The 6,000-nt window shown below is 41.8% G+C and overlaps 1 long non-coding RNA gene across 1 annotated transcript in view; it reads left to right on the forward strand.

Annotated features, from left to right (window-relative positions):
* The window catches only part of LOC112549962, a 67,101-nt gene that overhangs the window by 54,679 nt on the left and 6,422 nt on the right, over positions 1-6,000 (forward strand). The gene's annotated exons all lie outside the window — the stretch shown is intronic.

The raw sequence follows: 6,000 nt of genomic DNA on the forward strand, positions 1-6,000 counted from the left end.
GCCTATTTTGAGGGCATAACTAAGTGGCCTTGTGGCAAATGTAACCCAGAATCCTCCTTTCCCCATTGTTGTAAAGAGTGTTGTTTTACTTCCCATAATAGTCCCACCTCTTTCCCCTTACTTGCACTCCTGTAATTATTCAACATTTCTCTTCCATGCTGCCTCTAGAAATTGACACTGTTGAAGCATGCATTTAAGATCTTCTATTGACCCTCTAGGGAAAAGATAGGAAGAAACACTAAAATTAAATTTAGGTGGGGTAGCAATGATAATTATGTTGTGTCATAGCTTCCACTGGTCTAATTAGTGCCACCTAAGTTGTGGCTTGTGCAATTGCCTTGATTTATTTATTATATCCATGGTAGGTAAAACATTCTTGGAATTATGTTGCCTTTTCACAAGCCTGTGGCTCTGATATGTGGCTTGATAGGCATCCTATTTCACAAACATCATGCCATATTAGTTACAAGATGTATAACAGGATAAACTATGCTGTTCTTAGATGCCATTTAGAAGTATCATAAGGTAGTGATGCAGATATGATTAATAATACAGTCTATTTAGCCCAAGCAATTTGTTTCTAGCTAAAATCTCTTTGTTCCAGTTTTCAAATGACATCTGCCTATGGAATCCTCTACAACTAAGCCCTAGGTGTTTCCCAGCATTAAGCCATAGTAAAACACAACTCCCTTACCTAAGTTCCAGTTTATATATTCCTTTTATTATTCAGGATGTGTCTGGATTTTACAGCTAAGTATGTTTAGGAATTAGTTACAAGTTGAAACTACTGTATAATAGAGGAGGGTGAAGATCATAAGGTTGCATAATCCAAACTTAATCTGATGCAGAGCCAAGTCCCATTCATCTAAGTCCCATACATTGAGGTCCAGTTCTAGACCATCCCAAATGATCTCCCATTACCTGCTGTCATAACTATATTATCACCCATAACAATATTATCTAGATCAGGTGGTTCTCCAGTTCATGTGTTCACTGATTATTGCTGTAGGTTCCAGACAGCAACTGTCTTTATTTCTCTCCTCTTTTTTTTTTTGTTCTTTCTTTTCCCTTTCCATTTACCCCATAGTTCTCTTTTTCCTCCACAAGATTTTCTTGTATTTGCATGTAACACACTCAGGGATATGACCTTATTCTTTCACGCTATGGGTTTCTATTCCCCTTTCAGTCAGCCAAAGAGACAATCAAGTTCCTGTAGGAAGGTCACAGGATGATGCTGGCTGAGGCTTCTCAGCCACTGGGATTCAGCTAGCCTCTGGAGCAGATTCAGTAGGCAGGAGACTAGAGCTCTGCAACCAAACAGAATATGTTATCTAAGGAGACCAATCAGCCTATCTTTCTAGGTAACCAGCATGGCCTGTCAAGCTGGGCAGTGAAACAACAAGGAGACTTGGATTCTATTTACATCTCTGCTCTTGATCTGCTATAGGGCCTTGATCATGTCACTTTAATTCATTGTTCTCCCACTTTTTTCTGTGTTGTTTTTAACCTTTTTAGGATGGGGAAAGTATTTAGCATAAGGGGGCACCAATCTTGGTTGGGACTTCTGGACGTGTCCCAATGAGTGCACATGTGCAGTTTGCATCTCCTCAAACCTGTTTGAGGTGCCACAAACTGTATGTGGTGCATGCACTGCATGCAGCACTGCTAATTTGCTACATGGAATTTTTTGACACCAGAAGGAGCCAGTGTCAAAAAAACCATTGCTAAAAAAAGTGGTGCGGTATACATGATAGCAGCATGTGCCATCAGAAACCAGAGCCTAGCCAGCCAGAGCCACACTCTGGCTGCCAGCCAGGCTCTGAGCAGCAGGCTCAGCTCACCTGTTGCTCCAGGAGGTCTCCAGGAACCCAGGTAAGGCTGCTGGGCCAGCAGAGGTGCTGGCCCCAGCCTCCTCTACCCCACTCAGGTCACTTTGTTGTGCACCAGAGTGCGCGTGTAGGGGCATGCCTGGGGACAAATAGCAATGGCCCATATAGCAGCAGCACAGATATGTGCTGCTACTGTTTGAACCACGGGAAATGCATGCTTCTGCAAGTGCGCACTTGTGGGGATGTGTCCCTGGATGCTATTTAGAGGCATAGCTGACAAATTTTGCTTCCTGAGCAACTCCCTTCCCCCTGCCTGCCCTGCACCTGATGAGAGGGGAGGGAGGAGCGGGTGCTGACTGCCAGAGATCAGGGGGGAGGGTCAATCTTACCTACCCTGGGGACTCAAAGATTCCAGGTGCCACTACTGCATTGCTATCTGCCCTTCCCTGCTTGTTGCTGCTGTGGTGTCCCATGCCCATAGGGCAGAGCTGCTGCTATCAGTGTAGACTCCTCTTAGGACTGCCATTCTGGTGTCCCCTCTAAGTGGAGCATGGGGATAATGCCCCACTTGCTTACCCCAAGTTATACTACTGGAGGGATTATCATAAAAGGAGGATTCTAAAATATCATAATTCTAAAAATGCCACACTCCTTGCTCACCCTTGAGAAAAGATATACTGGGCATGTCTCTACACATGCATTTATGCTGGTTTAAATTTACTGCGCAGTAAATTACTGTGCAGTAAGTGGGAATAGGCTGGCATTTACATGTGCAGGTGTTAAAGTGCATTAATGCTGTGTGTGGACTGACTTAGGACTAAAGTTAGTCCCAAGAGAACCCACACACAACATTGCTGTGCAGTAACTAATTGGGCATAAATTGCCTTATTTACTGCATAGTATGGTTGTGCACGTGTAGACATGTGGCCGTACTACACAGTAATTTTGGTTACTGTGCAGTAAATGCACATGTCTAGATGCACCCACTGAGCATTGGATATTTGCCTATGCATGATTCCCAGGTAGAGTTGTTTGAACAACTGATTTTTTGGGGCCATGGACAGTTCAATAAATAACATAACATAACATAACATAACATAACATAACATAACATAACAAATTAATTTAGGCCCAAACTGAATAAGAAAGGAAACAAAAATAATTGGGGGAGGTTCAAATGAAATATTCTATTTGGGTTGAAACAAGCTGTTGCTTCTGATTACTGTGCTTTTATAGCTTGTTAGGGGTTTTTTGTTTTGTTTTGTTTTGCTTTTGAAGAAAGGTCATTTCCAAATTGAATAATCAATTCTGAATAGAATAAAGTCTAAATGTTGCACTTAGAAACATGTCAAAATGATACATTTTGATATATTCAAGATTGTTTTATGGGAGGTTTTCCTCATACAAATTTGCCAAAAGTGACACGAATTCAAAAAATGTTTCAGTTGATCTAAATCTGCATTTGTTCATTGAAACAAAACAAAACAAAACAAAACCCAAACCCCCTTGGCTGAACATTTTCTCCCTGCTCTGTTCCTAAGGGAATTCTCCATGGTGAACAAGGAAACAGTTAGTTTGCGGTCAATTCTCTTTGTAGTGAGAGCCTCAGAAAGGATAGTAAACATCTGTGTATGACAACAGTTATTCTCAATGGCTATTCTAGCAGTCCACTGTTTTCTTTCTGAAACAAATAGGTCTATAGGTCCAACTCCTGCTTTTTCATCCCCTGTTGTTGTCCATACGTAATTTCTTATTTGTAAGTATTACTAAAAAACCCACATCTGCTGACAAGAGTTTGGTTACTTACGTGTTTATTATTATCCCAACGTGAAGGTAAGATTCATATCTAAAGACGAAAGCCCAGATTTTCAGAAGTGCCTGGTGAGTCCAGGTCCCTCAGTTTCTGGGTGTTTGATCTGAGATGCATTAAAGAAACCTGCTTTTTGGAAAGCACAGAGCACTATTTTTTTAAGGCCTGAAAAACCAGTCTGGAAAGAGAATTGTTTATTCTCCTGCTTAGGGAAGGGAGAGCACAAGGGAGTTTCATCAAAAGGGAAAAAACAAACCCAAACAAGGAAGCCTGGGTGTCTTGTAATTATGACAAGGATTTTTATGCAAATACATGTTACAATTTCAAATAAAGCCCATACTATGTTGCCTTTGACATTTGTAACTGGTTGGGGTGTGACAGGATTTAACCTTTTTGTGGCAGGCCAAAAATATTTCTTCATATAAAGTTACTTTGTCTGACTGACTAATGTAATTAAGCCCATTACTAACAAGGATTGCACTTTGCCCTGCTCTCTGTTTTATTAAGATATTTCCTACCATGAAGAGCTAGGAACCAGTAAGCATATCAATGGCTCAGGACACTTAGCAACTTGAGACTTTCCTTCATGTTGTTGTTCAGCCCTGCTCCATCTTTGTGAAAGCCTATTACAGGAGGAGATTCTCTCAGAGAAGACTCTGTTGATAGCGGGTTTTTTGAAGCTTCTCGGCTTTGGCTATTGCATTGTTGTCAATGGCAAAACTCCCATTGATTTCAGAGGGGACCGAGTTGGGCCATTGGTAAGCACTTTTGAAAATCCCACCTGTGAGGTACACATTGGCCATGTCTACACAAGATGCTGACTGTGCAGTAGCTTGTTCCTACTGCACAGTAGCGTCATGTGGCATGAAGCATGATGTGATGCTACTGTGCAGTAGTAATGAGCTACTGTGCAGTCAGGGTCAACAAAAAGCTGTTCAGGGATGCTACTGCACAGTAATGCCAGTTACTGTGCAGTCATTTAGTACATGTGTATGCAAGTACTAAATGAGTGTGCAATAACAACTGTGCAGTCAGCATCTCATGTAGACATGACCATTAGCTCAAAAAACAGGAGTTTGAGTCCAAATGGGTTTCTTATACCCTTTATGAAGTTCCTCTTTTTGCATCATTCTTCCCAGGACCAAACAGCTTGTCTGAAGACAAGGGGTGTGTCTACACATGTGCTTTACTGCAAAGTAGATTAATTTACTGTACAGTAAAATGTCGCTGTTTACATGTGCATGGCAATTGGGCCAGTGTACACTAATTTACAGTGCCTTTGGATAGTCCCAGACACAGGTACTATCCAATGGCAGAGTAAATTACTGAGCTTAAACGGACATGTAGATGGCGACATCAGGATTAATTTACTCCAGCTCAAATTGCACTGGAGTTTATTCAGTCGCATTAATTGTATGTGAAGATGGGTCCTGTAGGTAGTTTGTACTTTTGCCAGTCCAAAAGAGGGGAAAGTCAAAGAGTGGAGTTACAGAAATTGGGCATGGGTGCGCTATGGGGGATTCCAAAGGTCTCCAATTGCCTTATTCTGTCCCAGCCCTGTAACTTCTGCTCAATTCCTCTGAGCCAAATTACCTAACTCAGTCGGTATTTCCTTCCTCATACCCCTTTCCTCACAACTACTCATCTCACCTTCTACAGTTTAACTGATGAGAGGTGGGGGAAGGAAGGGAAACACTATTCTAACTCTGCCCCAGATCCTGCCCCCCTCCCCACCAGGCTTAAAGAGACACCATTTGAACAGAATCTTTTAACATCAAAAGTTTCAATTAATGCAGGAAATGTCAGGCCAACAAAGTGAAACTGTTCCAAATTTCCCATAAGGAATACTCCCATCCCTAATATTTACACATATGGAAAAAACAACCACCGACAGTATTTTTTTAAGTTCTCAGGTAAACTGAGCTGAATGGTATCATCACATACGAAGTAAGCTTTATACAGGAGATGAAAAAGTGTAAATCATAGTGCATGGCCCAGAGCTGTACAGTGCCTTTTTCATGAAGGAAAATCAAGGGATGTAAGCTAAGTGGGAAAGGGGGCCATTTGAGAGGCACCTTAACTGCTTGCAAGTTAGAAAGATCAGAGAAGCAGGAAAAGGTGGAAAACACTGATCATGGAGCAAGGATCCAGCCAAGGGATGGAAATGACTAACGGCTTGGAAGCATCAGATAAAGTCACATGTATGGCATGGGGGTAGCCAGTAGACCTGTGCGAAGTGACTAGAATTTGCTTTGGATTTAGATTTGGTTGATTCAGGGGACAGTGATTTGATTCGATGATTCGAATCACTGTCCTGAATCGATTCGGCTGAATCTGATTTGGAGATTCGGCTCCTGCTGA

The sequence above is a fragment of the Alligator sinensis genome, unplaced genomic scaffold, assembly GCF_000455745.1.
Source record: "Alligator sinensis unplaced genomic scaffold, ASM45574v1 scaffold140_1, whole genome shotgun sequence".
Lineage (NCBI taxonomy): Eukaryota > Metazoa > Chordata > Crocodylia > Alligatoridae > Alligator > Alligator sinensis.